The sequence below is a fragment of the Taudactylus pleione genome, unplaced genomic scaffold, assembly GCF_031769625.1.
Source record: "Taudactylus pleione unplaced genomic scaffold, aTauple2 ptg000251l, whole genome shotgun sequence".
NCBI classification, from domain to species: Eukaryota; Metazoa; Chordata; class Amphibia; order Anura; family Myobatrachidae; genus Taudactylus; species Taudactylus pleione.
The window spans coordinates 453,159-459,158 of NW_028284653.1; the positions used below are offsets into that span (position 1 = coordinate 453,159).

The 6,000-nt window shown below is 46.0% G+C and overlaps 1 long non-coding RNA gene across 1 annotated transcript in view; it reads right to left on the reverse strand.

Annotated features, from left to right (window-relative positions):
• LOC148515237 (uncharacterized) overlaps positions 1-5,639 on the reverse strand; it is a 41,055-nt gene extending 35,416 nt beyond the window's left edge. The window contains exon 1 of the long non-coding RNA XR_015879420.1: positions 5,390-5,639. This is a non-coding gene — a long non-coding RNA (uncharacterized LOC148515237). The remainder of the gene's footprint in view (positions 1-5,389) is intronic.
• Positions 5,640-6,000: the final 361 nt, after the last annotated feature.

Below are 6,000 nucleotides of genomic sequence, written 5' to 3' on the forward strand. Positions count from 1 at the left end.
AAATAGAGAAAGATCAAGAACCACTTCCTTTTTTGTGCTGAAGCTGCTGCCACTAGTCATGACATAGACAATAAAATGCCATCAACGTCGTCTGCCAAGGCCGATGCCCAATGTCATAGTAGAGGGCACATACAATCCCAAATGACAAAGTTCAGGAAAATGACCTTGAAAAAAACATTTAAATCATCTGAAGAGAAACGTAAACTTGCCAATATGCCATTTACGACACGGAGTGGCAAGGAACGGCTAAGGTCGATCCCTAGTATGTTCTTGACTAGTAGTTCAGCTTCACATGACGATGGAAGCCCTCCTCTCACTAAAAAAATCAAAAGAGTTAAGCTGGCAAAAGCACAGCGAAGAACTGTGCTTTCTAAGAAGATATCACAAATCCCCAAGGAGAGTCCAAGTGTGGTGGTGGTTGCGATGCCTGACCTTCCCAGCACTGGACGGGAAGAGGTGGCTCTTTCCACCATTTGCACGCCCCCTGCAAGTGCTGAAAGGAGCACCCACAGTCCACTTGCTGATATGCAAATTGAAGATGTCACTGTTGAAGTACAACAGGATGAGGATACTGGTGTAGCTGGATCTGAGGAGGAAGTTGGCGAGGAGGATTCTGATGGTGATGTGGTTTGTTTAAATCAGGCTCCGGGGGAGACAGTAGTCCGTGGGATGAAAAAGCCCATCACGGTCATGCCTGGGCAGAAGACCAAACATTCCACCTCTTTGGTCTGGCAATATTTCTATCCAAATCCGGACAACAACTGTCTTGCCATATGTACCATATGTAAAGGTGAAATAAGTAGGGGTAGGGATGTCAACCACCTAGGAACATCCTCCCTTATACGGCACCTGCAGCGCGTTCATAAAAAGTTACTGTCAAGTTCAGAAACTTTGGCTAAGACCATAAGCAGTCCAGGGACACCTAAATCCCGTTGTCCTGTTGTATCCAAGTGCCTGCAAACCACACCGTCAACTCCCTCCTCATCAATTTCCTCCTTAGTCAGGATCGGAAGTAGTCCTGCAGGCCATGTCACTGGCATGACTGACTCTCCTATCCGGGATTCCTCTGGAGGATCCTGCATTGCTACGCCTACTGCTGCCGCTGCTGCTGTTGCTGCTGCTGGGAGTCGTTCATCATCCCAGAGAGGAAGTAGGAACACCACTACTTTTACTAAACAATTGACCCTCCAACAGTCCTTAGCGAGGAGGATGAAGTACGACAGCAGTCATCCTGAAGCAAAACGTATAACTGAGGCCTTGACTGCTATGTTGGTGTTAGACGTGCGTCCGGTATCCGCCATTAGTGCAGTGGGATTTAGACAATTGATGGAGGTAGTGTGTCCCCGGTTCCAAATCCCGTCTAGATTCCACTTCACTAGGCAGGCGATACCGAGACTGTACAGAAACGTCAGAAAAAGTGTCCTCAGTGTCCTGAAAAATGCCGTTGTACACAATGTCCACTTAACCACGGACATGTGGACAAGTGGAACAGGGCAGACTAAGGACTATATGACTGTGACAGCCCACTGGGTAGATGTATCACCTTACGCAGCAACAGCAGCAGAGTCACCAGTAGCAGCATCTCAGAAATGCCAGCTCGTTACAAGGCAGGCTACGCTGTGTATCACCGGTTTCAGTAAGAGGCACACCGCCGACAACCTCTTAGAGAAACTGAGGGAAATCATCGCCCAGTGGCTTACCCCACTTAGACTCTCATGGGGATTTGTGATATCTGACAACGCCACCAATATTGTGCGGGCATTACATCTGGGCAAATTCCAGCACGTCCCATGTTTTGCTCACACAATAAACTTGGTGGTGCAGAATCTTCTGAAAAGCGACAGGGGCGTGCAGGAGACGCTTTGGGTGGCCCGAAAAATTTCTGGCCACTTTCGCCATTCAGCGACTGCGTGCCGAAGACTGGAGCGCCAGCAAACTCTCTTGAACCTGCCCCGCCATCACCTGAAGCAAGAGGTTGTGATGCGGTGGAACTCAACCCTCTATATGCTTCAGAGGATGGAGGAGCAGCAAAAGGCCATACAAGCCTATACATCCACCTATGACATAGGCAAAGGAGGGGGTATGCACCTGACTCAAGCGCAGTGGAGAATGATTTCCGTGTTGTGCAAGGTTCTCCAGCCCTTCGAACTTGCCATACGTGAAGTCAGTTCAGACACTGCCAGCTTGAGTCAGGTCATTCCCCTCATCAGGCTTTTGCAGAAGCAGCTGGAGAAAGTGAAGGAGGAGCTAAGATGGAGCGATTCCGCTCAGCATGTGGGACTTGTGGATGAAGCCCTTCATTCGCTTTGCCAGGATTCCAGGGTGGTCAATCTGTTGAAATCAGACCACTACATTTTGGCCACCGTGCTCGATCCTAGGTTTAAAGCCTATGTGGTGTCTCTCTTTCTGGCCGACACAAGCCTGCAGAGGTGCAAAGACCTGCTGGTGAACACACTGTCAGCTGCAGCGGAACGTGACACGTCAACAGCTCCTTCTTCATTTTCTCCCGCAACTGGGGCTGCCAGGAAAAAACTTAGGTATCCTAAGCAACCCGCTGGCGGTGATGCAGGGCAGGCAGGACCAAGTTTGGACATCTGGTCCGGACTGAAGGACCTGGCAACAATTTCTGACATGTCTACTGTCACTGCATATGATACTGTCACCATTGACAGAATGGTGGAGGATTACATCGGTGACAGCATCCAAGTAGGCATGTCAGACAGTCCATACCTGTACTGGCAGGAAAAAGAGGCAATTTGGAGGCCCCTGTACAAACTGGCTCTATTTTACCTGAGTTGCCCCCCCTCCAGTGTGTACTCCGAAAGAGTGTTTAGTGCAGCCGGGAACCTTGTCAGCGAAAGGCGCAGGAGGTTGCTTCCACAAAATGTGGAGAAGATGATGTTCATCAAAATGAATTATCAACTCTTCCAGGGAGACCAGCCTCCAGAACGTACAGAGGGACCTGTGGTGGTGGATTCCAGTGGGGACGAGTTAATACTCTGTGAGGATGAGGATGTACACAACACTGAAGAGGGTGAGGAATCGGTGGATGAGGAGGATGAGGACGACATCTTGCCTCCGTAGAGCCAGTTTGTGCAGGGACAGATTAATTGCCAGCTTGTTTTGTGGGGGCCCAAACGAACCAATCATTTCAGCCACAGTCGTGTGGCAGACCCAGGCGCTGAAATGATTGCTTTGTTAAAGTGTGCATGTCCTGTTTATACAACATAAGGGTGGGAGGGCCCAAGGACAATTCCATCTTGCACCTCTTTTTTTTCTTTGCATTATGTACAGTTTGGGGCCTAGTTTTTCAAACTGCCATCCTGTCTGCCACTGCAGTGTCACTCCTAGATGGGTCACGTGTTTGTGCCGCCCACTCGTGTCGCTTAGCATAGTCATCCAGCTACCTCGGTGCAGCCTTTTGGACATAAAAACACTATTGTGAGGTGTTCAGAATAGACTGGAAATTAGTGGAAATTAAGGTTATTGAGGTTAATAATAGCATAGGAGCAGAAAAACCAACACATTCTGTGATTTTAGCTGTTTTTATGCTTTTTTTCAAAAAAATACAAATCCAAAACACAAAACCCAGAACCCAAAACACGGAAGGGTGGTTTTGGCAAAACCAATCCAGATCCAAAACACGGAGAAAGATCCAGATCCAAAACCAAAACACAAAACACGAAAAGTGGCCGGTGCACACCCCTAATATATATATATATATATATATATATATATATATGTCGCAGTTCACCTTACGTGTAAGCTGTAAGTGCCCTAAATGTCACCCACTAAAATAGTCACCATCAGACAAAAATAAACTAATGAAGCAATCCTGGGAACGCCCATTATTTTACCTTTACACACCACTGATTCACATTGTATAAACTGCTTATTGCCATAGTGAAAGGTATTCATCCTGGAGAACTCAGGTGCAAATGCACTGACAGAAAGCAGTAGTTGCTCTTTATATAGCAAAGACGACTGGTTTGCTGCAACCTAGGATTTATGTTGAGAACAAGAAAGGTTATTTTTGCCTGTGACTGATACAAAACATAATGTACTCCTACACGCCAATAACTTCCATACATACACTTCCATACTACATCATGATGAGCAGCTTGGAGCATTACTTCACAGCACAAACCATCATTTCCATCACTTTACAGTGATGCAAGCTTTGTACAGTAGCTTTAAAACAATTCATCCAAATTCACCTAGTCGGGCTAGTGCCATAGTTTAACTGGGATGCGGTCAGGATACCGGCGGGCGCTATCCCGCCCGCCGATATCCCGACACCCGCATCCGAACATTGGACTAAAGATAGGCGTCAAAATCCCGCCTCCTTTCATTGGCCCCACTACTAAATCCCGACTCCCGGTTTACCGAACGAACGTAAGCCGGGTGTCTTAGCGTGTAGCCGCGCGCGGGGGGGGTAGAGTAAGCTTTAGGGACCCCGGGGGGACTTAGGGCAAGGCACACCCCCGGGAGGGTTAGGGTAGGGAAAGGAGGGGTTAGAGTTAGTTACCACTAGGGGGGTGAGGGTCAGGCACCCACCCGGGAGGGTTAGGTTTAGGGTGCGGGGAGGGGGGTTAGGTTTAGGCACTAACGGGGAGAGGTTAGGGTAAGGCACTTGGGGGGAGGTTAGGGTTATGCACCACTAAGGGAGGATTAGTGGGGGAGAGGAAAGGGTTGGAGTACTTACCTTTAGCTGTCGGGATTTCAACCCGCCGGGCTGCTGCTGTCGGTATTTGATCCGATGACTAAACAGCGGCCAGCATAACATCGATTCCGTTTAACTATTGCTTTAGAAAAATGCATTATTTTTGCTAAATAAATTAACAGTGGCAGTTTGTTCACATCTACAAATTTAATTTACTTAACTGCTGTTGCTGAAGAAGAAAATATCATGATCTGTAGATTTATAAATATAACAGTAATTATTAAAATTGTACATAGAGTAATGGGACTTTTTACAAAATTAACTGTGAAGGTCTGGATGCTACAAGTTTGAGTTGATGTATGAGAATGCCATTTGAAAAGTAAAATTGCCCTTATTAAACTGAAATAGTAAGACAGTTCTTGTTTTTTCAAAGGAATTATGTATTCAACATTTAAATGTGTACGTTTAGTGGATAGTGTACATTGTCCAGCTGTGTTTGTCAGTGGATGATAAATCTGCCTCTCAGGATCAGTTGAAACATGAAGAAGTACTTTGAGATAAGAAAACATGATTAACACCTCTAATTACAAGGTAAGTATGTAAGTGCATGACTTGGTGATTTTATAACAGGTAAAATCTGCTCTGAAAAAGTAATGTAACAAAATGCACTTCTACAAGCAGAAAATCTTGGCCAACATTTGATACACATTGATCTTAACTGTTTACCTGGGAGAATTTGTAAATCCAAATTAGGGCACTCTTGCAGGTTTTTCTTGTATATTATTAACAAGCCATTGTCTCTGAAATATGTACATGAACAGAGATTGATGAGAATAGGTGTTAGCTAAATTTGGTAAATGTCAGCAATATTTCATGTTTCTGGGGATTTTAGCATTTAGTGATCTTTTAAGTTTTCTTTTAACACTTGTATAAGTATACTAGTGTGATGCCATAGGGCGGTTCTGCTGGGTTGGCCTGGGGGGGTCCCGTGCCCTGTATTTGTTCCATAGGAGTGTTAGGGACTTGCCTGATGGCGGTCACCTGGATATGGTGGGCAGGCCCATAATTGTGGCCATCATTATGATGCAATTTAGCAGTATTATTATTATTAGGTTCAGCATGGATAGAGTGTGCATTTGCATTTGTTTCTTTTTTCTGTTTGCAGCACTACAAGTCTCAGCAGGTAGCACCTCACAATGTGCTCAGGGTGTGCAATCTAGGGCCCCTCCTCCTATGTATTCTGTACTCTGTTTATGTATGTACATTGGAAGGATGAGACTCCTTCCACCTTGATTAGCACCCCTCCCACCTGTTCCTGGGTGTTTTTCATTAGCAAG